Source organism: Triticum aestivum, chromosome 3D (genome assembly GCF_018294505.1).
Source record: "Triticum aestivum cultivar Chinese Spring chromosome 3D, IWGSC CS RefSeq v2.1, whole genome shotgun sequence".
NCBI lineage: Eukaryota > Viridiplantae > Streptophyta > Magnoliopsida > Poales > Poaceae > Triticum > Triticum aestivum.
Genome location: NC_057802.1, coordinates 54,145,511 through 54,171,646, shown reverse-complemented (window position 1 = coordinate 54,171,646; position 26,136 = coordinate 54,145,511).

Below are 26,136 nucleotides of genomic sequence, written 5' to 3'. Positions count from 1 at the left end.
TTGGAGCTCTGTGGTGGAGATGGTGCTGTGTCAAAAGGAACTGGGTTACTATCTGCTGGGGTTGGGGTTAGATTGGGTGAAGCTGGTTCTTTGTCCATCGCAGTAGGGGTACAATCTGCGAGAGTTTGGGTTATGTGTGGTAGGGCTGGTTCTTGTGCATGTACAACCGGGGTTCTATCTCCACCAAGAGGTAGCATTGTTTTATTTGAAGACCGTGTTTTTAGTCCGCTGGATACTGGCATCACCCGCTCCAATTCAAATGGCTGATAAACTGGAAACATAGTTGAATGTACAGACATTGTATGAGAGACAGATGCAATAGATAGTGTGGAAAAAAGGCATGAAATACTTGACATGTATATTGTTTAACTAAAACGGATAGTATGACATAATTTCACATATATGATGTCTATCTAAACTGGATAGCATAGCATAACATAATTCAAAGATATGATGAATAACTAAACAGGATCGCATGACATAATTCACCTACATGGTATCTAAGTAATCAGGATCACATCATTTAATTCACATATGTGATTTATATGCTAAACAGAGGGCATTCGGTATGATGTCTGAACTAAGAACATGGTGTTGAATATTGTGTATATGATGTCTAAACTATGCAATGCAAGACACCATATGCATGATATTAGCAGTATAATTGTGCCAAGTTTGAGCATACACCTCGCTGGGGGAATAGCACTGGTCATCTGTCTCTGAATCCATCTCTGAGGAGCTATCGGGACCCAACAAGAGATCTGCTTTGACAGGTAGCACTGTCTGATCTAAAGGCCTTGTTTTCACTCCAGATTTTTCCATCTCCCACCCAAATGGCTGATTCACAGGAAGAGTAGTTTAATGTACAAACATTATCGACAAATGGAAATGTAATGAAGAAAAGGATGGGCAAGATATCATTCAAATATATGATGCCTGCTTAAACAGGATGGCATTGCACATTTCACATATATTATGGCTGGCTAAAAGACATGAGACTGCATAATTCCCATATATGATATAGAAACTAAATAGGTGGCATTACAGAACATGTCTAAACTAAGCAGATGACATATATGATGTCAAAAGTAGGCACTGCAAGGCAACATATGCATGATATGACTAACATCATCATGCCAAGGTAGAGAAAACACCTTGGGGGTAAATAGGAGTGGTCAGCGGCGTCTGAATCCGCCTCAGAACAGATATCTTCCTCTGGATTACAATCTGGAGAGGGGTGGGGAGGGTTTGCCATTGAACCCACCATGGAGCGATGTCTGCATGACATTGTATTGCCGCGCAAAACTCTTCTCTTTTTCTCTACATGTTCAGCATGACTGTGTACAATATCTGACATGCATACGAAAAAAATATGGTGAGATTATGTAAGGAGAGCATGCAGAAATTTAGAGTGATGGTAACAACCAGTGGATGGATCCAAAAATAATGATAGCAGGCTGATGATTGCTTTAAATTAATAAAAAGACAGATGATGATTGCTTTACTATTTGTTTCCCACCCAAGATGAACAACATAGGCATACCCTAGGTGAACCAGATATTAGACAGACATACTATTCATTGCTGCCTTGATATGTGCCCCACAACTAATTTAGAACTCAAGTTTGAACATTAATTTGGACCTGACTTGGAGTCCAAGAGGTGAACAGGACGATAAAGTAGCAGGTAATTTTAAGCAATGCATAACATAAGCAGAAACAAAAGAGTGCGACCTCTCTTGTGGACCCGTGTACTCCTCAGGTTCATCTGCTGAGTCGATGATGGTGATGCCGTTGCGGTGGGTGCCGGCGGCAGGGAAGGAGATCTGAGGCGGCGAAAGACGGTCAGGAGTCGTGATGTCTGGTTTGGTGGATGCTTCTGTCGATGGAGCAGCTCAGGTGAGGTGGACGACGTCGCGGCCGGAGCAGGACAAACCACACAAAGTTCCCTTCGACACGTACCTGTAACTGAAGTAATTCTGTAAGGGCTCATTTGGCTTGCATGATTCTTAAAACGCAGGGATAGGAAAAACACCGGAATAGGATAGGAATGCACATGGTAAACAGAGCATTGTAAACACAGGATTTCTGTCAACTTGGGTGTTTGGTTTACAGGAATTGGAAGAGCAGAGGAATGCAAAGAAACATGGCCAAAATAAAGTGAAACCATATGAAAGCGTGTACAGTTAGAATGTTATTCTGGCACTAATGCACTTGGTCTTGTTTTCATGCATAGGATTTTGAAAAGTAGGTCCAGGTGGATGTTTTGCTTCATTCCTTTCAACAAAATGCATGAATAATTGAATAGTAGAGTGCCATTGGAAAATTCCCTATTGCTATGTTTTTCCGTTGAACCAAAATAGCCCTAATGGATCGACGTGAATGTATAGTAATAAGTGATGCAACAAGTGTACAACCTCTTTGCCGTAGCCGTGTCGACCTCAGCATCATTGGGTTGGTCGCTGAAGCAGTTGAGGCAGAGGTGGCTGTCGGAGGTGTGGAGGAAGATCTGAGGAATCTGTAGACGGCGTCCAGGGCACTGCTCTGTTGTGATGGATCGTTCTGTCGTTGGAGCAGCTCCGGTGAGCCGTAAGACGTCAAGGCTGAAGCAGCACAAGACAGACATCGTCAATCTCAAGTGGGATTCTAATAGCATCTCCAATAGATGATGTAAAATAGATGTAAAATTTACATCACCAAAAACCACCTGACTACAACAGATGAGGTAAAAACTGTTGACTCTGAACTTAACTGTCGAAACTGAAATTTACTGTGGAATCTGAATGCTACTGTCGAAACTGAACGCAATGGTAGCAGAGAGGCACTTGACATGTAGTTTAGGGAGGGCCTGCAGTTCATCTTCAACCTGCACCCCCCTGAGCCGCCAGCCACCACCGGCCGAACCGCCGGCCCCAGCGCCGCCTCGCCGCCCCGAAACAACTCCCCCACCGCCGCCCGGCCAGCCCTCTAGGCCCCCCCGCCCCCCACCCTGGACCCTAAGATAGATAGTGGGGTACCTCTCCGGCGAGCCCCCGTCCCCGCTGCGGTGGTTCTTCCTTAACTCCGGCGAGCCCCCCCCCAACCCCTGAAAATCGACTGACCCAAAAGTCGATTCAGTCGACTGAAGTGTGGCTAAATCGGAGCAGAGCAGCAGCACAAGCGAGGGGGAGAGCCGCAGCAGCAGTTGGGCGAGCAAGCGATCGAGCGAGAGCCGGAGCAGCAGCAGCGCGAGCGAGCGAGCGAGCGAGAGCTGGAGAGCAGCAGCAGATTCGGCTGGTATGGACGCCGGCGCCGAAGGGGCCTCGCACTGGGGGAGAGCCGCCGTGGAGATGTTGCCCGCGGCACCAGCTTCAAGGTAGCCACTCCATGGGGGTGCGGGATGGAGCACCGTCGGCGCCGGGAAGTCGAGTTAAGGAGAAGGTGCGATGTGATGAGTGTACAATCTCTTTGGTGGCGCCGAGTAGGCCTCGGCTTCGTCCGAGGAGTCGGTGAGGATGCTGCGGTTCCGGTGGAGCAGGTTAAGGCGGCGCTATGGGGATGGAGTAGCCGCGATAGACGAGGCGATCGTCGGAGCAGCTCCTTGGAGGTGGAGGATGGGGCGGCCGAACCGGCGGGACGACGAGATGGACGACGGATCCTCATCCGGGAGGTGGACGAGGGACGTCGAGCTGTTGCGGTGGACGACGTCGTCGGGGAAGAGGCTCCGGCTGGGCAGCGGTGAGGTGGCGGACGGAGGAGGGTGGGGTTTCGCGGCGGGAGCGGAGAGGTTATGGCGGCCTGGGATTTCGAATGGCGAAAAGGGGGCGATGGGAGGGGGTGAACCATGACTTAGGGACGCGCTTGTCCAAAATGTAGGGTGTGTTACAAAAGTACCCCCCACCGATTTGAACTAGCGGCCCTTTCGGCTCAGGGTTAGAAGGGGGATTTCGCGTGTCGGGATTTGGCAGCTGGAGGGAGTTTTCGCGCGCGTTGTAATTTCGGGATAGCAAGGCGCGGGTTGTGAAGGCGCCAGTTTTGGGAGCACGATATCTGAATTTTCGGGATATAACAAGACGCGGGTTGAATTTTAGGGACAAGCCTAACGTGTAGTAATATTGTACTTGTACGTACCAAATCAATTCGCACTTCCCTCAACCAAAAAGAAAACGAAAAAAATAAAACTATTCACACCACACAAAGAGAGAGTCTTGCCCCGTTTTACTATACAAATGCTATTCAAAGCTACTCCCTCCTTCCATCTATATAGGGCCTAATGCGTTTTTTGATGCTAACTTTGACCAAATATTAGAGCAATAATATATGACATGCAACTTACACAAAGCACACCGTTAAATTCGTCTGTGAAAGGTTCTTTCAATGATATAATTTTCACATTGTGCATGTCATGTACTATTAATCTTGTCAATAGTCAAAGGCGGTCTTAAAAAACTCATTACGCCCTATATAGATGTAAGGAGGGAGTATGAATCCATGTTATGTCCGATTAAATTTTTTCGCTTTCTGTATAATGCATGTAACCTACTCATACCAACATTTTAGTGCATTCCAAATGTCTATACTACCGCTGCAATTCGAACTAAATTTGAATTCGTTTCTCTATTTCAATAAGAATCTACAATCATGATTGTTGCCAACTTCAACCATCATTCGTGTATTACCTTAATAACACACCACATGATTACTATAGAGATAGATATGAACTATGTGTACTACATGAACTCGAATTCTATTTGTTTGAATACACTTGATGTTGATTCCAAATAATAGTACATTTGATGTACTAACTATATATTCATAATCTAAACCATGTTCCATACGTACACCGTGTTTATCACACAAAGTATAGTGCCCCGCCCCCTACATTATGACAAGTATTTAGACCTGAGCTGCAAAAGCCACACATTAGCCCAAATTATAATCAATGTTCTATGTATTATACGTAGTACTAGCAAGATGCCCATGCGTTCCACACAACATCAACATGATCAAGGGGCCTAATTTGCAAATATGGAGAGGGGTGTGGGTATCTTTTTTCAAACTTGCCATAGTTTCCTTCCTATCCGCCAGATATAAATAGTACGGCCTATATTGCAGGATGGCAGGCACACCATCATCAATAACTCCATTTTTTATTAGAGTAGAGATAAAATATATTATATGTAGTATAACATGTTCATAACCACACCATGTGTATCACCGTTATATATATTCACACATGCGTCGGTTTAAAACACTATGATAAATTCTTCAAATATCCGAATTCGCTTTTTATAATGAAGTATGATCTCTATTCGTCTTTTACACCCACACAATCCTCTTATCTTTGTAGCTAGCGCTAACTTTCTCTCGTGCATGCACACGCCCGCATCCCTCTCACCCTCCCTCAGCATTCTCTAGCTCCATCGCGCAAATTCGTCTTTTCACTTTAGGTCGTTCACCCACGGTGTGTGTAGGCCCCCCAGCTCCTTCTTTTTGGCACACATCGATCGATATGCCTCTCTAGCCAGGTGTGCCTAGCACAAACACAAGCTTCCCCTCTTCTCTTATCACCGACCATGCCTCACTCCCACCACTCTTTTCATCGATCTCGTACTCGCACACTCCTTCCCCCTCGATATAGTATGCCTCTCGTACCACCTCCTAGATGCATCCCTCTCTCTCTATCCTTCTCCTCGTGCCTCATTTGCTTCTAACACACACATGCATGTATACCGATCGATCTCCCAACATATACCTAGATCAACTTTAACTATCCCCCCCATCGATCGACGTACCTCACAAGTTATGTCTCTCCTTTCTCTAACAAAGGGCGATTGATCTTCCTATGTAGTTACGTCTGCTTATCACAGCCATATCATCCCCCCTCATCATTTGTGCATGCCTCCTGACCCGTCTCTCACACGCACGTGCACAGACAACAAGCAGCCATCTCCTCTCTTATTGATATTGCGGCGTGCCCTCCGTTCGTCTAGCAAGCCTATCCCACCATTTGTTAGAAGCAACTCCACTACCACCCCCTCCAACACTCTAGCTCTGTCTCTCTCCCAACCTTATTCCTCTCCTGCACATATGCATGGATGCCGATCGATCTCCCTTAATACATGAGGCAGATCGATCTCCTTAATACATGAGGTAGGCCTCTCTCCTCCTCCACACATATACCAGCCATTGTACCTCTATAGTTAATTGGGCCTCCCTCTTCCCCCACCACACACCGATAGTCGAGCGCTGCAGGTAGGTATCCATGCCACAGAGACAAACTGCACATGTCCCCTCTCACGTTCCAGTAGGCCAGCCACTCTATATTTTTGACGTGGGCACACACAAATTCGACGGCACTCTTTATCGATCGCACGCGCACACACACACACATCATCCCTCTCTTCGATTCTATGGACACCTCAAGCCGATGATACCTCCACTCTCTTCTCGTGGATCGCCCCCTCTATATATATGTTATATCCAGGACTCTATTTCACACACATTGCATATGTTACATTTTTGATTGACCCCCACCCCCCCCCCAAAAAAACTCTCACAAACCCACACACTATATCTCTCTAGGTTTGTATCTCTCTCACACAACCGCACATAGGTGGTGTACGTATACAAGAAGAGAATAGGTGCACCGTGCACGTACTCACGCTTCGTGCCCAGCCACACCCGCGCGGGTACACGGTGGAGCTCATTTCTTTACGAAATGGCAGCCCACGTGCTAATTTGAACGCCTGTAGCACGCGTGCACGAAACAACGTTCCACTTGACCCGTTGCCGTGTTATTTTTAAATAAAGTTATAGCGCTCAATGGCACGTACACAGAATATAAAATGATTTTTATGGAGAAAAAGGTAGTCCGCTCCACTATATACAATGGAGCCTGCCTGCCTGGTTTGTCGCTCTTCAAAGTATCTCACACAAGGCTGCGGTAGCCTCTCTCTCTCACCGTTGGTCACTGATCCGGCCGCATCCCATCCGCCGGGGGAAAGGGAGGAAGTGCATCGTTTCTCCGTTCGATGGCGCCGAGGCAGCAAGTCCCGATCTACGGTACACGCCGTTCTCTCTGACCAAGCTCCGGCGCGGCAGGGCCTATGCCACCTGCTCACTACCGCAGTATGGGCAGATTCCGCCTGCCGCCGCTCGCCTATTTACATCCCGACGACCTCCAGGTACCCCCTTCGGCCTTGCTCCACTGCCCGTCTTCCCACGTCGCTGCATGTGGATCTTCCATAGTTCTTTGCCCAAAATGCAGCTCGTTCGGCGTACTTTCCATATTGCAATCTCCTCCTCACACCATTTTAGACAAACACAACCGTGTTGTTATCTTCCCTTAGGACAAGGAATATGCTTCTTTTTTGTCGTCGCATGTGTCATAAACTGTTATTGGCCAGTAATTGTTTCCTTTCTACCTCTTTTTTTGCAAACAGGGCTATCCATTTCACCTCGTTGCTATTGCGGCCTTTTGGTGAACTGCACAAATCACTTTTTTCTTAAGAGTGTTTTGTGCAGTTGTACTAAAATGTCACACGGGCAACATCTCTACATTTCAGTGCGACTGCACAAAGGGAGATTGGTTTTGCTCTATCCTCATCCAACTCCGAGCCTAATCTTCTCCAACTAGTTAGTCTTAAGAGAGACTGCAAAGGTGACCGGCTTCTATTTGTGTGTTTATTGTTTCATCAGCAGTCCTCTATTATCGTAATCACACTTAATATCTTTGGAACAGGGACGCTCAGCTCTATTTTAGTGGAACTGCACAAAATGATCGGAATGTTGCATGCTCCAGACAGCTACTTTTTTCCCAACATGCCTTGTTGATTTAGATAGAGCTGGGGGGACGTTGCTGCCAATGAAAGCATGGATCAATTTTAATTTAACACCTTCTCACAACTCTGTCTTCAGTTGTGATGTAAATATTAGCTCTGATCTGCTAATAATTGACATGCATTAGCAAGGAAGTTAGTTTTTTATTGTTTCCGAAAGAGCATCGATGGCAAGACACATGAAACAAAAGCTGAAAGCTCACACCATTGTACAATTTCATGTCGCTGGAAAATTATTTGTATAGTACGTCAATTATGTAAACAAATGATGGAAGCTTGATAGCATTGCCAGAAGCCTCTTCAGCATCCGGGTCCATGTGCCATGCACAAAATTATACTCCTTCGTTCCTAAATATTTGTCTTTTTACAAATTTCAAATGGGCATATTTTAGAGTGTAGATTCACTCATTTTGCTTCGTATGTGTACTCCCTCCGTTCCTAAACACTCTATTCGTCTTTCTAGAGATTTCAACAAGTGACTACATACGGAGCAAAATGAGTGAATCTACACTCTAAAATATGTCTATATACATCTGTATGTAGTAGTCCATTTGAATCTCTAAAAAGACAAATATTTGAGTAGTCACTCGTTGAAATCTCTAGAAAGACAAATACTCCGGAGTATATTTAAGAACCAAGGGGGTAGTGCACAACCGCATGGGAGACTCAGCCCGGTCGTTGCGCCGCATTAATAGTGAGTAATAAGCAGTCAAATCATAAGCCCCACCTTTCCCACTGTAAGTTGCTCGGAAGAAGCAACCATCAATACGCTCTTCTTTGAATCCGCTCATACTACTCCATCCGTCACTATTTATAGAGCGTGCTTCAGAAAAAAAATCTGTGGGACCAAGGCGACTAGCGATCGGCCTGAAAAATAGCATTGGTAGTTATAGCACGGCGTCTATTACTAGAGGGAATAATGCGTACACACATGCATGCAGTGCTTCCACCCCGGGTACACACATGCATGCACTTACTCCACTCCGTAGTAGTACATCAAGAGAAAATTGTGGACTTGATTGCGGTTACCACGCCCTAATTAATTGAGCATTAAACCAAATGCGTCTAAAGTCTCTCTGGTGGTGGAAATGCATTGAGAGAAATGCATCATAATGAAGCGCGCCCTGTAAACTGTGACGGAGGGAGGAGTAGTATGAAGGTGCAAAACCAAGTACGCGTATGGCCAGTCGGTCAACGCACCTCCTCTTGGCATATCACTGACATGTGGGACAGGAGTGTGAGCAAACCGATCTCAATTGACGGCAAAGAGCCAACCCACCGTTCCTTGAGAGAGACGAGGAGCGAGAACACACAAACAGGCTCGCACGGAGGCCAAGATATATTCGAGCATGGTTGGTTGATCGATATCATCATTACATGTTGGGATGTCGTTTTCTGCCCTTCTCCGGAATAAACGTGTACTTTATCAGAGATTAAAAAAATAAGAGTACAGACACTCCACCATGCTGTTCTAGTAGTAGTACTACTCGTACTACTAAACCTTGCGCTTGGCTCTTCGCCTCTTCGTGAAGTCGAACAATGATGGTACTCCGCATGTTGGGTACTACAATGTATGCCTCTGACAATCTGACACCGAATGGACTGATGCATGTCCACCGAGGGTAGGTTGCATTAGTCAAAAGGCGTAAGAGAGCTTCACCTTGTCCTGCAAGCTTCTTCTCATTTTGCGAGTTGACGGGACACACCAAAAAGTAGTGCTAGTCAATACTCCCTCCTTTCCGGTTAATATGGCTTAATCTTTTTTGCGGGTAAATGCGAGAGCTTTATTCATGTATAAGCATTCTTAGGACGATCCACCAAGACACTGGTCACTAGGAAGCGAGGTAGCCCGCAAAAAAAAGTAGGAAGCGAGGTGTTTCATCAAGCCAGCTCTCGGCCACATTCAAAGTGCAGTAAGCACAGTTCGCACGAAGATGCGCCGCAAGGTTTGCTGACTTGTTTACATGCTGAATAACAAAAAAAGGGAAATATTACCGAGCACTCCTATTTGTAACAGGATATGAGCCAGAATTAAGCGAGAATTGTGGCGAGTGCTCCATGCAATCAACTTCCATTATCACATGCGAGAACCCTCGAAGAGAACCAAATGTGTTGAAGATTGCTTTATCACATTTTAAAATTATAATAAGAGTGCAGACGCTCCTCCATCCGGTTCCTAGTAGTACTAGTATAGTACATACCTCTATAGACTATAGTAGTAGTACTAGTACTACTAGTAAACTTTGCGCTTGGTTGTTCGCCTATTCGGGAAGTCGAACAATAATAGTACTAGTAGTATAGTGTATGCTTCTGGCAATCTGACACCAAATTAACTGTTGCACGTCCACCGCCTGAGCGAGGGAGAGCTTGCATTAGTCAAAGGTTTCTCCTTGTCCTGCAAGCCACCGCGCGCAAGCTTCTCCCGTCCTGCAACCTTCTCCTCCTTCGGCAAGTTGACGGGACACAGCAAAGTAATGCTAGTCCATACTGCCTCCTCTCCGGTTAATATGGCTTAATTTCAAACAAGATAAATACACTGTCTGTCACTGTATATTTGTAGAAATACGGTCAGTGGACTTCATAATACGCTCATTGCGCTCAATATATATATTTTCTGGTGTTTATACGGTCACTAGCTCACCCTGACTGAGTATGTGTGTCCATGCACGTGTAGGTTGAGCACTTGAGCGTGACCGTGTGTGTTCCGTCGTGTGCTCGGACATGCATGCATTAGGGCGTCGCGCGCGTTTTTGTGTCCATGTGTACGTGTGACTGTTGCATACACATAGGGGGGTACGTGTAGGGGCCACTAAGGAGAAGTCAAATCACACAGTAAGTTAGTCGGAAGAAGCAACCATCATTTCACTCTTCAATGACACGCACGCAATATAAAATGGTTGATATGGAGAGAAAAAGAAAACCACTATATATACACTAGCAAGAGCCTAAGATACAAGCCTGCTTGCTTAGGTTGCTCTCTTCACAAACATAGAACGACGGGCCTGATCCCGCAGCTAGGGGAAGGGAACAATGTTCTGCGTAGACGCGGTCGGCATCGGCGAGGGAGAAAACCCACAGTCGGTGCGTCCCAATCGGGGATCACCGCGGTATGGGCCGATGCCGCGTCCCAGCCGCCCTTCTAGCTACAGCCCGACGTCCCAGGTAGTCCATCTTCCTTTTGGAGCCGGCTTGCTCCACTGCCGTAGCTCCATCTCCATGTCGAACTTTCTCTACTTCTACCGGCTTCTACTTGTGATGAGTTTATGTCTCATGAACTAGTGCCAGTACTATTATTCTAATCACACTTCTTCAATATATTTGGCATCAGGGATGCTCAGGTCGATTTTAGTGGAACTGCACAAAAGCATCGTATGATCCGAGGGTGCCGGCCGTCTTTCCTTTGACAGGTTCTACCTGGCCAGGAAATTAAATCCTGTTTAGGGTTTAGGGTTTAAGTCGTAGTGACCCCATCAGTAGTTTTTCTTTCGTACACGCTCTCACAACTTTTGTCTTTAGTTGTGAAGTAAATATTGGCTATGATCTGTGAATCATTGCGATGCATCAGCATGCATGTTAGTTTTCCTTTGTATTTGATGGAATGATGTAACGGGGCGGCCTTGGAATAGGAATGAAAATGGAGTGGAAAGTTACCGTTTTTCCGGAGAAAAAATGGAAACGGAGAGAAACCAACGTTTCGTTTCGTTGGATCGCGCCATCGAGCAAAACCAACATTTAAATCACGTCTGTCGTGTTCGTGTCTCACCCTCCACCACGGCTCGACCCCACACGGTCGCTCGGCATGCCACTCACCACAAACCGAGTATACGATAACTTTCCTGCCTGCTTGTCGATGGATCGCGCCATGGAGTACTAGCACTACTGGAAGAGATTGACGAGTTGGGGGAGGACAGCTAGCTGTAGCACGGACTCCCAAGAACTTTTTACATGCATGTTGTAGCCGGCTATTGCGACCTTTGAACGTGGAGCAGTCGCGTGCACCAGGAAGTGGCGCGGGCGACGCTCTCTCGGCCGGCGTGCCGCTTCAATGCCGGCGCCAGTGAGAGGTCGCGTCCGCTCTGGCCGGGCATGAATGCGGCACTGACCGTTTCGGGCGAGAAGCACGCGCGGGTGATGAAGAGGGTTCGGGTTGGTCAGGACCGGCCGTGGCAGCGGTCCGGACGTCCGCAAACAACAGATGTTGTACGTTAATATTGTTGCGTATATAATTAACAACGTAAATAATGTGCCAGTTGGACAAATATGATTGGAGATGGAGATGGAGATTGAAATGGAATTTTACGTAAACACGGATATGCATGTCTATGTCTATGTGTGTGTGCACGACGACTCCATTATAGCCTCTTGCTTGATAGAGTTTCTCGCGTCTCGCTCTCTCACCCTCTCCATATCAAAACAAGATGGTAGTGTCCACTCTATCTCTCTCCTCACCGGTGGTCACAGATCCGGCCGAATCACGTCCGCTGCGGGAGGTGAGGAGGTGCAACATTGACGTTGTCGCCATCGGCGATGGAGGAAGCCGATGCGCACCATCCTCTCGGAGTCGGCGCTAGTGCGGACGAAGATCCTCCGCGCCCTTGTTCGCTGTCGTCGTGTGGGCAGATCCCGCCCGTCCGCCTAAACGACATCTCGCCCACCTGAGGTATGACTTCTTGTACTGGTCCAGCTCCCCAGGTCGCTGCGTGTGGGTTTTCTTCTATGCGACTACTCCCCAGCTCCCCATGTATAGTAGCTAGGGTTCGTCGGCTGGTCCAACATCACCTACTAGTACTATTACAGAGGAAATGCCACTCGAAAAGTTGTCCTGATTTATGCCTCGGTGGAGGTATACATATTGTTTCGACAAAAAGTACATGGTGGTTGTGCGGTCATTGTCCATATGGTGGTAGTACTATCACTGGTTAAATGAAGAAATGCTTTTTTTCTCGGGTATCCTGGTTTAGTTCCCATCAAGATAATTATGATGCTTCTATTTGTTGGTGTACTTTTCTTATTGACAATTGAGATGTTGTTGCTAATCTTGTAAAACAAAGTAACAACACTATATCCCTTTTTTATATTTTGGAAACAGCGATGCGTATCTCCATACCCGGGCATGTCTTCCTCAATTTTAGTGGAACTGCACAAAATTGGATGGCCATTGTTGTTCCGCCTCACTGTCCTCTGCCACGTGGTTCTTCCTTCCTCGAGCTTGATTACTGAGAAGAAACAGACCACAGTGAGGATTTGTCGAACTTCATAGGTGCCTCACCCAAACTTGATGCCAAATGGATGATGCATCACCACAATGACCTATCAATGCTCATGGTTGCGCCTCATGGTTGCGTCGGCTGGTGAAGCTGATCGATTTTCAATGAAAAACAAGCTGTCTTCCATCAGTGCTCTTTGCTTGTTACGCACAAAGATGATATCCTTCATCAGTTCACCTTGGTTGAGTTGGAGACGCAGTCGTCTTTCACATTGGTGCAATTTTATCACACAATTGGCTATGAACCAAATGTTTCCTCGAAGAAGGATCCACGTTGGTACTAAGAGCATAAGTTTTGTATTGATTTCTAAGCCTTCTCACAACTTTGTCTCCAGCTCCCCTGTAATTTTATTTGTCCAGCTATTAACTTTGATTTAAAAAATGGTGTGGACTAAAAACCCGGATGGACGTAGTAGCCCTCCATTTTTATTTACTCCGCATATTAGATTTCACTGAAGTCAAACTTTGTAATACTCTCAAACCTTTCCGATAATTAAAATTAAAATTCTTTATTTGTACACACTCTCACACGTTTCCGATAATTTGGCGCATGTGTGGTTGTTCACTTAAGGGAGGGTAGTGTACCGCATGTGAAGGACAGGAAGTGCGACCAGGACGCATGGATCGTTAGTTCATTGGAAGTAGTAGTAGTTTTCTTCACTATACGTTAAATAAAGAGTTTTGTTTCATACTTACACAATTTAAAACGATTGTTATGGAGAGAATAAGAAAACCACTCCACTATATATTAATCGTATACACGAGAGTACTATATGGACGCAGCTTCATTGACTTAGTGCACCTGCCTTTGGGTTTATGACAGGTGGGCCCAAAATGTGGCTGGCTCACCTGTCATACAGCCAAAAGCAGGTGCAGTGAAGGCACCGGAGCTTAGTCCGTACTACAGTAGTATATATATAAGCTGGAGCCACAGCGCTTGTTCGCTAGGGTTTGCACTCTCCACACTCTCGCCGCACTACATATATATATACACGCTGGAGGCTCAGCGTTCATTTGCTAGGGTTTGCTATATTCAATGTCCCTCTTCACCAGATTTAAACAAGACTGTGTTGGCCTCTTGTCTCTCTCTCCCCCCTCACAGCTGGTGAAGGAGGCGTCCGTATCCCGTCGCACCGGGAAGGGGAGGAGGTGCAGCGTTCACTCTATCTCCTTCGGCGAGGGAGGCAATCCACTGTCGGCTACGCTGTTCTCTTTCACCCAGCGCCTGTGCGGGAGGGCCACCGACCCCTTCTTCCTCGCTGCCATACGTAGTGTGGGCAGATCCGGCCTCCCGCCGCACGCCTTGCCACATCCCGACGACCCTAAGGTATAAGTTTCTTTGAAACCGTCGTTGCTCTAGCTGCATGTGGATCTTTTTCGATCTGTAGTCGAATCTAGGTCTTGGTTCAAAGAGGAAAGAAGGGTGCGGTGGGCTGGAGCAAGAATCTAGGACATGGTTCAATGAGGAAAGGAGGGACGGAAAGTAGTATAGACTAGCTATCCAGTCGCTTTGTTGGTCGAAAAGGGAAAAAGGGGTTAACCCAGTACACACATCTGTAAGGAACCGATCTCTGTGTTGAAAAGGGAAAGAAACTGGGGGGTCGGGTAGTTTGTGCAGGACTAGATTTGCTGCCCTCACATAGGAAAAAGGTTCAAAGAGAACAAATATGGGACCAATGCATATATGCTCCTTGGCTACATACTCTGCATCACCCATTTATACATGTGGACGCACATGGTGCTGGCATGTCCCATACAGCTATTTTGCTGTTGTTAATCTAAGAATGCCGCCGAAAAATTGAAGCAATGCCACTGTTAAAAGTAAATTACATTTTTTAACGAATGTTGTTTTAAGAGAATGTCTCTGTTAATATGAATCAATGCAACCGTTTTAGAAATGCTACTATCCTACTTTGTTGTCCATCCAAGATAAGTTAGATGCTTCTTTCTGCCACCGTTTGTTTCATCCTCCTTTATCGGCAAGTAATTGTTTCCTTTTTTGCCTCTGTTAAAACAGGGGTACCTATTCAACTTGTTGCTATTGCGACATTTTGCTTTGCTACGCGAAACACTTTGCTTGATTTCAGTGCAACTACACAAAACGAGATTGGATTTCCTACTCGTGTTGGCAGATTCGTACGAGATCTTGTGTGCGTCATGACAGGTTGTGTGTTTTGAGATGTTGTGCTACTTGTATTGGTACTGCTTTAAATAAATGTTGAATTGAAGCTATTGTATTGCTCTCTTTTCCCATTAAGTAGTGAACAAAAATGGTACCAACCCAGACATGATGCTTGTTGCTTTGTTACAACAAACTCTGCATCACCCCCTTTATAAGTAGATGGAAGCACATGGTGTTGTTGCGCCCCCTTTCCCCTGGAACTATTTATGCTTTTCGTTAATCTAATGCCGCTGCTAAAATTAAGCAATGCCACTCTCAGAATTAATTAACTACTGAATCTTAGTTCAAAACTGCAACACTTGTTAGGAATGGTACTATCCTGCTTTGTAGTTCTTTCTACATGTTTAACCAAGGTATTGTTAAGATAATGTCTCTGTTAAAATGAATCAGTTGCATTGTTTTAGGAATGGTACTTTTCTGCTTTGTCGTTCTTTATACATGTTGAAACAGGGCATAGTTAAGATAATGTCTCAGTCAATATGAATGAATCACACTGATAGAGAATTGCTACTCTCCTGCTTTGTTTCCCATTAAGATAAGGTAGATCAGTAGATGCTTTTCTTCTGGGTGTACAAGTCATCAATCATTATTTCTCAGTAATTCTTTCCCTTATACCTATTGTTGCTTACAGGGATATCAAAATTAAAGCTCGGTTTTATTCCGACATCGATTTTAGTTGAACTGCACAAAAGGAGCCAATGTGTCCAAGGCAAACTGCTGCATTACTGGGTCCAGTTGGTTATTCCACTTTGCAGAAAGAAGCAGTCACTGTTTGCGCTACATTACAGAAGGAATGACCGAGAAGCTTTACAGAGTATTATTAGACGCTGGTGACATGACTAGTTTGCAGAGAGCATTGGCAATTCTACAACACGTGGAGTGCACTGGGCAAAAAGTGCCCAAACAAGTACAAGAAGCTACGACGGGACTCCACGATCATAGGCATTACATATTTTGAATGGGAAAAGCTTGTCAAAGTTTAATCATTGATGTTAGCAAGAAGACGTTAGTTTAATATATTGGAATTGGGAAACCTTGTCAAAATTTGCTCATTGATGTTAGCCAGAAGACATGCATTTGATATTTTTGAGTGGGACGCCCTTGTTGTGAGCAGCGTCGATTGTTTTTTCCTATTCCTGTGTTCAGTTTAGAAGTAAATAGTTACTCTGCTGAGATATTCTTGTGTTAAGAGTTTGTTCTGAATATTGTCTATGTAATGCCAGGCCTTGTGTTTGATTGCAAAGTTGAGCTTGGAATATTGTGGCATGCGGCATCACGAGATGTTCACCATGCCTCCTGAGAATAATGCTTCGTATTGTTTTGCATGTCGATCTAATGCCAGTGATTTGCTTGTTAAGAAGATCATCCTCTTCTGTTGTTTCCGTGCTTAAGAAGTTCATCGTCTTATGTTTCATTCATAGCCTATACGACAAGTCGGGTAGGTTGGACGTGAAACCATATGATCTTCCGACCAACTCATTATACTAGGTCGTGATTGGATCGTCCTTTTCCAACCAAAACCGCTTGTAAAACTGTCGCTTGTAAATAAAAACAGATGGTCTCGGGCGAAGCGCTTGGTTGGTCGATTTCGACTAGTAAAATATCGGAAGTACTTCACACACGATAAAAACGTTGAACGACACTCGGACGATTGCTAATCCAGCCGTTAGCTGTTGTTTCAGCCTTGCCCATGGATGGCATGATACGCACGTCGTGCATGTATCGTCTGGTAATGTCGTCCATATAGCAGTGCTCGTAAAATATACACTGGTCTCTCAAATTACACGTGTAACCCACCGGTTTTACTTACAGACCTCGGGCCCTCGGTTTCATTACGCCTGTATTTTACGCGTTGTTTCCGATGACGAGTAAATTACACTTGTATGTTAATACAGGTTTGAAATAAACCAGAGCTCCCAAGCGCGGCCTTACCGTTTCATGCCGTCTCAGTTTCTCGAAGGTGCTCATAGGTGTCCGATGATCCTGGCTTTCTGAATGAGCAGCGGGCGCTGTATCAGACCATCCCTAGGGCCCGTGAGGCCCTCTCCGTCGTCCTTCAAGTTGTTGCGCTCACCGTGGTGCCGAGCATTGTTAACATCGTCAACGAACATGAGGATTCAGGAGATGACTTTTTTTGACTGGATGACACTAGGGACCCACTAGGGCCATAGCCGTACGTACGCAAGTGCCTCCTTATTATGTACAATTATATATTTTTGCTTCCACCTGGTTTCCTGACATCACGGTCCCACACCATTGTCAACCTATGTAGTCAATATAAACGAGAGAATTGCACAAGGTGCGGCCGACAGCTGGGACCAAGCAGCTCGAGCAGTATTTGTGTTTTTGAGGCGTGAGCACTGCAGAGTTTTTCTTGGCGATGATTTCGTTGTTGTTTAGAGTAGAGCAGGGTATTAACTGGGCAGGCTGTGGCCCGTCTAGCCCAGGCCAGATATCTAGCCCAGATATTAATTTTTTCAAGATGAAAATGGCTAGCCCAGCTATACATTTTTTGAGGAATACCCAGGCAAGGTCAACTTGTTATTCTCCGCCCCGCTGGGCTGCAAATCTTTCCTAGGAGGGATGCATTAGGCTTAACAGGAAAATGTGATTTAAAAAATAATAAATGGGATGTAATTATAAAAACTGGACAGTAACTATAAAAAATGCACCAGACACGAAATTAGTTTATAAAATATTATTTATGGATTTTGAAAATCTTAAATTTTCATTGTTGCGCGCGCAATGTTTCGTAGGATTTTTACATAATACAAATTTATATTTAATCTGACTAGAAATTTCGGGATAAAAATATTTCGGATCCCATCAAAATGTGGGAAATTTTATTGAATTCTATCTTCAACGGTTGGTTGAAATTATTAATCGTTGTCCTAGCTGGAAAATGGGTTGTACTTTTAACAAATTGTAAATGGGCTGTAGTAAATTCCATTAGAATTCAAAAATGGGTTGTACATTCTTACAAATCACAAATGGGCTATAAGTTCTTTGCCACACACTTGTGGGCCTACTAAGTTGACGCGTCCCCTAAAAAAATAAGTTGACGCGTATGCAAGGCTTTGTCAACTTATTATAGTCAACACACGGTTCTAGCAGCAGTGGCCGTTGGATGTCTATCCCACGGATGTCGTGCTTCTTCTTCAATCTCGGATATTCTTAGCTTCGGCCGCCCAAAAAATGATTCCTCCCCCTAACATCTGGGGCGCACCATTTCGGAGGCTGACCTGTGGGCCTACTAAGTTGGCGCGTACCAAGGGCTTTTTCAACTTAGTCAATATAAACGATTCTAGCTTCACTGACCGTACGATGTCCATCCAACGGCCGTAGTGCTTGTTCAACCTCTGGTCTTCTTGCTCCAGCCGCCCAAAGCAGCGCCAGTCGTGCCGCCTGCTCCTGCCTCCCGTGGCCGGCTGTGCTGCCGCGGAGGCCTCACCGCCCCTTACTACTCCCACCACTGGCCAGGCCATCCCTCTACTCACCCACACCCTCTGTTATTCTACGGCGATGGCAGCCTCACACCGCACGAACCAGTGAACCCTCATAATCCTCTACGCGTGGGCATCCACTGCCGCGTCTTCCCCGGCTCCGAGTTGTCCCCTTCCTAGGCCTCGCTGTCGTCCACCGCCCTGGTGCTCTCGGCGCGGTGTGGTCAACATGGTCAAGGAACGGCTTCCATCGGACGTGGACTGTACGTGGAGAGGCTGACAGCTGGGTCCACGGCCGCAGCAAGGAAGTGCCTCCTTATTACGCGCAAAATAGTTATTCCTCCACCTGACGGGGGGACCCACCGGACGGGCCACCGTATTTCGCGAAAAAACATTTCCCCCTGACTACTGGGACCCACCAGCTACATCTTCGCAAGCAAGGAAGTGCGTCCGGGCAAAAAAAAACGATTCGCCCCCCGACTGCTGGGACCCACCAGCTACATCTTCGCACGCAAGGAAGTGCCTGACAATCGGGACCCACCTGGTCGAAGCGTATGTAGTGTTGTCATTCTGGTCGCGAACGTGTACATACATACTAGTGGATGTAGAGGCGCGCACGTGTCGTAGTTGAGGCGCGCATGTGTCGTAGTAGAGGCGCGCACGTAGCATGTACACGTACGTACAGCTGCCAGTGTGCAAGAAAGAAAATACGGCCACGTATGTGTACATACGGGCAGGGTCTCGAACGCCTACTCACGCATACGTACGGCCAGGGCTCGTGTACATGGCTGGGTCGGAACGGAGAAACAGCGTCGCCGTCGTGTTCATGGGGAGCCAACCGGCTGGGTCGGATGGAATGCGTCGTCGTGTTCATCGGGAGGGCTTGGACGGAACAGGCGGTGGAAACGAGGCCTGGCGTATTGCAGAACGGAGGAAACGGCCTTGTGTTTGACCGGCCACGTTCGAAACGGGATCCTGTTCATCGGGAGGGGTCTGGCATACCGCAAAACGGAGGAAACGGACCTCCTACGGTCGAAACAGGGGTCCTGTTGATCATGAGGGGTGTGGCGTACCGCAAAACGGACGAAACGGACTTGTGTTGGAGCGTTATGGTCGAAACGGGGGTCCTGTTCATCGGGAGGGGTGTGGCATACCGCAAAACAGGACTCCACGGGATACTGTTCATCTCCATCGTCGACCTCCTCCAGCCTCCACGGGCTACTGTTCATCCACCGTCGACCTCCTCCAGCCTCCACCTGCGACTATTCATCCACGGGCTCCTGTTCATCCAGCCTCCACCACGCGCTACTCCACCGGCTCCTGTTCAACCACCCCTCTCCACGGGCTCCTGTTCAACCACCCCTCCACGGGATACTGTTCATCCACCCCTCCATCGTCTACTGTTCATCCAGCCCTCCACGGGGTCGTCCTGTTCATCCAGCCCTCCACAGGGTCCTGTTCATCCAGCCCCAACTGGCTCGATCGATCGGGGTCCTGTTCATCCAGAGGCAACGCCACGGGGTCCTATTCATCCACCCCCACCACTCACTATTCATCCAAACCCACAGAAACGCTCATTGTTCATCCAGAGGCAGCATCGATCGGCTTCAGTTAGCAGCAGTAGCGAAGGAATCGCTCGATCGGGTTCTGTCGTGGATTTGTCATGGCAGATGTCCTAGCGAAAGGACTTAGTCGTGGAGCCAACGCAACGAGATTAGCTTAAAGGGGTTAAACTGGACAAAGGACACGGGGAGTTTATACTGGTTCGGCCCCTTGTAGTGAAGGTAAAAGCCTACGATCCAGTTGTGGTTGAATTGATGTGGTCTCGATGATCAGGGAGCGGAATCGCTTTACCTGGCTCTCGAGCTGTTGTTTCTTGTCTTGAACCGCCGCCGGGTCGTCCCTTTATATACACAGGGACGCACGGCGATCTACAGAATCCCGAGGCCGGCTCATACATGTGTCCTCCTCAGTCTCTACCTTCTACCTTACAACACAAGTTACATATTTACATGGTGGTTTATATACACAGGCCCTAATCCGCCTTTGGGCCTTGGGCCTTTAAGTCTCTACAGTAAAACGCCATAATCCTTAGCTTCATGGGCTTCAACGCGGATGATTCTTTATGAGTATAACCCGGCCCCTCCTGGGTGGTTTATGCTCAACATTTATATCCCCAACATTAGGCCCCAGATTGATTTGAACCTGTTCATGTCAATCTTCAACACTTACGAAAATTTCTTTTTTGAACATCTTCATGTAAACCGCCATGCCGCCATCTTCTGTGAATCTGGTAAACCACCGTGACGTCATCCTTTAGGATTGTAATAAACTGCCATGACGTCACCTGCTTATTAAAATCATATATACCTCCCTTTTATTAATGAACCTCCAAAAATCGAGGCGACAGTTCCATTTTTGGGGCTCCTCGATTCCCGCGCCAGTCGCTTATCCCTTCGCCTTATAAATAGGGCCAAGGGTTCCTTTCCTTTTTCCCCTTGCCTTTTCATCTCTTATTCCACCTCGCGTCGCCTCAGAGCCCGAGCATCGCCGCCGCCGTCGACCTTCGCCTCTGGACCAACCAAGGCCGCTGCATCAACCTGTCTTGACCAGAGAACTGCGACGCATCTCTGCTGTTCAGCAGCGTCAGTAAGTACCCCTCTTCTCGAATACCTGATCTGCATTAGGGTTCCTGCTGTTCATCGGTGTTCTTCACCGTTCCCCCTTTTTATGTCCTGGATCGTGTAGTTTGATCTGAATCTGATAGTAAAGGCGAGCGACAGTAGTTTAGCATCCCTTTCCAACCACAGAAGATACCTTTTTCTGCATAAGATCCCATCCGAGCATATGTGTTTTCTGCTGTCACAACTTTAGGTTTAAAATTTTTCTCCCTTTTAGAACTACGGTAGATCCTAAATTATAACACCAATCTGTGAAATATGTTTGTGCAACACTTAGGAATTTTTCAGATCTGTAGCTTCCATACCATTGTAGGCGGTTTAACCTTTAAAAAATAATAACTCGCCAGGTACCATTAGCCCTCTTTTAAACCGCCAATCTGCTTTAAATATCAAAATCCGGTTTAATATATACAGACGTTTCAATGTCATCTTCTTCCATCGTTGCACCGGTTTATAAGTGCAGCCATGAATTTTAAACCGGCCATTGATTCTATTCCAGCTTTTTACCGAAATGGCCAAACAGATCTATGCTTGCAATTGGGTCCCTTCCCGGGTTACGGAAGCACAACTGATTGGGTGTGTTGCAACTGGCGCTTTAGCAAGCAAAGATACCATTCATTGGCGAGTCCCCGGTCCAGAAAATCCTCCTGAGCCCAAAGACGGAGAAGTTATTGTGTTTGTTGACCATCTGAGTCGAGGGTTTACGCCTCCCGGATCAAAATTCTTTCGTGACGTGCTTGCTAGTTTTCAGATCCGCCCTCAAGATATTGGGCCAAACTCCGTGTCCAATATTTGCAACTGGCAAGAGTTTTGTGAAGTATATTTGCAACAGGAACCTACTGTCGAACTGTTCCGGGACTTCTTTTACATAAACCGCCGTACTGAATTTACGGACGGACCCAACACTGAACTTGGCGGCGTTTCAATTCAGAGGAGGAAAGATGTTGATTTCCCTCATGCCAAGCATCACAGTCATCCCAAGGACTGGAATCAGACTTGGTTTTATTGACGAAACACTTGATGAAAATCCTCTGCCGGGTTATCGCCCACACCGGCTTACAAAAACTCATCCAGTTCCTCAACGACTAACTACCAAGGAACGAGCCAAATATGCCCCTCAGCTATCATAACTCAGAGCTTTTGTTGCAAATGGACTTACAGGCATTGATTTTGTTCGATGCTGGTTTTCTTAGAGCGTTCTTCCTTTAAGCCGGCGCCCCGGTTTAATGTGTGAATACACTGGGGATTTTAAAGACCATCAGCGTCATATTGACATCCAGCTTACTGACGATGGAGTCACCGAGGCCGTCAAGAAGATGCTTAATGAACCGGTGGCTGAATGCAGCAAAACAAGGCTCAGTCCTTCCTATGCTTCCAACAAACCGTGAAAGGTAATAATTACGGCATTTTTGTCTTTAATACATCCCTTGTTAAATGCTCTTTCATAATTTACTATCTGTCTGTGCACGCCGACAATCCGTTCAAGAAAAGGAAATCACAAGATAAACCGGCGAGAGCTCCTCGGCTCAAGACCAAAGCTACAAAGAAGCCTGCGAAAAGGAGAAACGCTGAACCGTCTGAGCCAAACATTGATGATGATCTGGATAATCCGGATTCAGAGGTAGAACTTGACTCTCTTAGTTCATTTTTCATACACCTTATTGACAATGATCATTATCAGGATGATGCGGAAGCTAGCCATGCTGACGAGGTAACCATTCTTTCTTCTGATTCAAATCCTATGCCAATACCAAAAATCCGTCGAGCAGTTCGAAAAGTAAAATTTGCATGCCCTCTTTCTTATTTGGATCCGCACTTTCTTTTGAAGACACAGCAGCATGAAACTCGCCGCACAACTCGGCATAGCGGGCAAGTGGTGACCTCCTCCGGTTTACCGAACTCTCCGGTTCGCAAACGCCGCCAAGAGGTTTCTTACACTCCTGACACACTTTATCCTAAGGCGGGTTACTTCCGATATCCTCTTAATCCGTCTGACTCAAATTGTCAGGGAACTTCCCATTCATCATCCGGTGAGTCATCGGCCACACAACTTCCTCCCCTTAAAACTGTCCCTGGGTAAGCATATTATACTTAACCTTTTCGGCCTTGTATTACTTTACCATACTGATTTTTGTGCCTGTTCTTTCCAGTGCCAAAGCCAGACCTAGCAAGAAGGCTAGGTTAAACAAACTGACCGATGATGAACCGGCCATTGAACCGGAGAAGATCCCAGAGGCTGTTGATCCGGTTGCTAACACTGTCCTTGATGATCCGGTACCTCAGGCTCCGGACACTTTTGTTGAACCGGTGGAGACAAACCCGACAGGCCAGCCTGCTGATCCACCAAGTCCATCTGCTAATCCGCCAAGCCCAGTAAGAACATCTGATAAACCGCCAAGCCCAGCCAAGACTACGGATGACGATGTTGTTGTAACTGGTACCGGTTTCACCTCCCCTGGCCATCCTGTCGCTTTATCGAAGCATAGTGCCAAAGAAGAATTTGCTGCTATGGACAAGGGCAAATGGAAATCTGACTTATCCAGCTATGCCCATCTCAACACTCAAGACCTTCATTCTAGTTTTTTGAACCGCCTATACACAAGCCGTGACTATGAAGCCGGCTTAGTGGGCCTGATGAAGGATCGTTATGAGGTAACTATCACTTCCTTGTACATGCATATTTGTTCCTTATAACTGGCTTAGACTATTAACTCCAGTAGCCCCCAAGGGCCGGTTCATAAAAATGTTGTGAACCGGGTCTTGTAATAGAATAGATTGTATTAATTTTGCTGGTATAGCCCCCATGGACCGGCTTATACCTTTTAGAATGAACCAGTACATCTCTTGTCATACTGCTTCCACAACTTGTGATTATGGTAATCCATCTTAATATGAACAAATATGCATTAGCCCCCAAGTGTCAAGTAGATAACTTGTTATGTGCTTGGGACTTTAAATTGACAGCTGATAAAAAGCAATCCGCATTAGCCCCCAAGTGCCAAGTAGATAACTTGTTATGTGCTTGGGACTTTAAATTGACAGCTGATAAAAAGCAATCCACATTAGCCCCCAAGTGCCAAGTAGATAACTTGTTATGTGCTTGGGACTTTAAATTGACAGCTGATAAAAGCAATCCACATTAGCCCCCAAGTGCCAAGTGTATAACTTGTTATGGGCTTGGGACATCAAAGATGTACGGTCAACTCATTAACTATCTCTTTCAGGCTGAGCTGAGCAAAAAAGACTCTCAAATCGCCGATCTTCAGGAAAATATCAAGTCCCAGCAAGCAGAAACTTGCAAGGCTAAAGGCGAGCTGACCACCGCTTTAAAAACCATGGAACAACTGAAGGAGTACTTTAAGGGTGAACGGGAAGACTGGGAAGCTGAAAAATCAACTTTGCTAAAGCGGGCGGAAGATGCTGAAGCCGCCCTTAACCTGGTAACAGAAGAACTCAGCAGCTTGAAGTGGCAGATCAATGCCATGACCTCTGCCATCTTTGGTAAAAACCTCTTCATAAATTTTTTAACAAGTGCCAGTTATGAAACTTCCGGTTTAACAATAGTTTGATCCTTTTGCAGGTAGCCGTATTACTCATCTTGGCGCAGACATGCGCAAAAAGTTGAAGGCTGCCTATACATTGGTAGAGCAGTTATATACCGGCGCTCAACGAGCCATCTGCACAGCTTCAAATAATAAACCGCCCCCAACGTTAATCAAGGAAACACTAGAGAAGTTATCCATGATGCCTGCCCGGATTGAAGAATTGAAGAAATCAGCTGCTAGGGCCGGTGCTCTTACTGCATTGACTCGGGCCAAGGCCTGGATATCTGACCTCGATCCGGTCCAAGCCAGAAGGAGGACGGGTCAGAATTTGATAATGACGATCTCAGGGCTATCACAAGAGAAATGCGTCTACTGGCAAGCAAGTTGGCTGAAGATACTGACTTGTCGTTTTATTAGAACACTTATGATGCCAGCGGCAAGCGGATGAACGCACCAACTTATGATGTGGAAAATCTGATCCCGCCAAACCGTAAGCATACTTATGCTCCTGATGTTGAACCGTCCAACCTTATAAACGATGAAGCTGTCTTCCAAGCCTTAACCGGGATTGATTGGACAACTGTTGACTTCCAGCCCCTGGGTGGAGAGAGGGAGGCTGAACTGGCGCAAGATGATCCGCAACCTTCAGGTCAGCCCGAGGAAGAATCAGGATCCGGAGGCCGGTTTATCTTCTACACGCTGTCATCTGTGTGACAAAACAGTTATTCTTTTGGGCCGTCAAAGCACCTTGTAATAGGCTAGTTGAAACACTTAGTCTGCTATGCCATCGTGCATATTCACTTTGCCTGATACCGTTAATCTGTCATGATAAGGATGTTTATAACTCCTCATGATCCTTAAGAGCTTTATACAATCCTGCTTCTGCATATAATAAACTAAAAATGGTCCTGGCGGTTCATCGCCGGACGGGTCATAACGCCCAATATAAAGCCAAGATTTATAACCTAGATTGTGATATTAAGAATAATTGAAATATGAAATACATCATACCTGTGATATTGAATCACTTTGTTGTTGTATCAACTTTATTTGAGGGTGATAACCCAAACCTTGAGTGTTTATAACTCTCACCATGCATTGCTGGTTTATAATAAAGCCATACCGGGTTATAATAAACACCGGACGATCATACAGGCGACCTATGGTCAGCACCAGACCGGGTTAATAAACACCGGTTTAC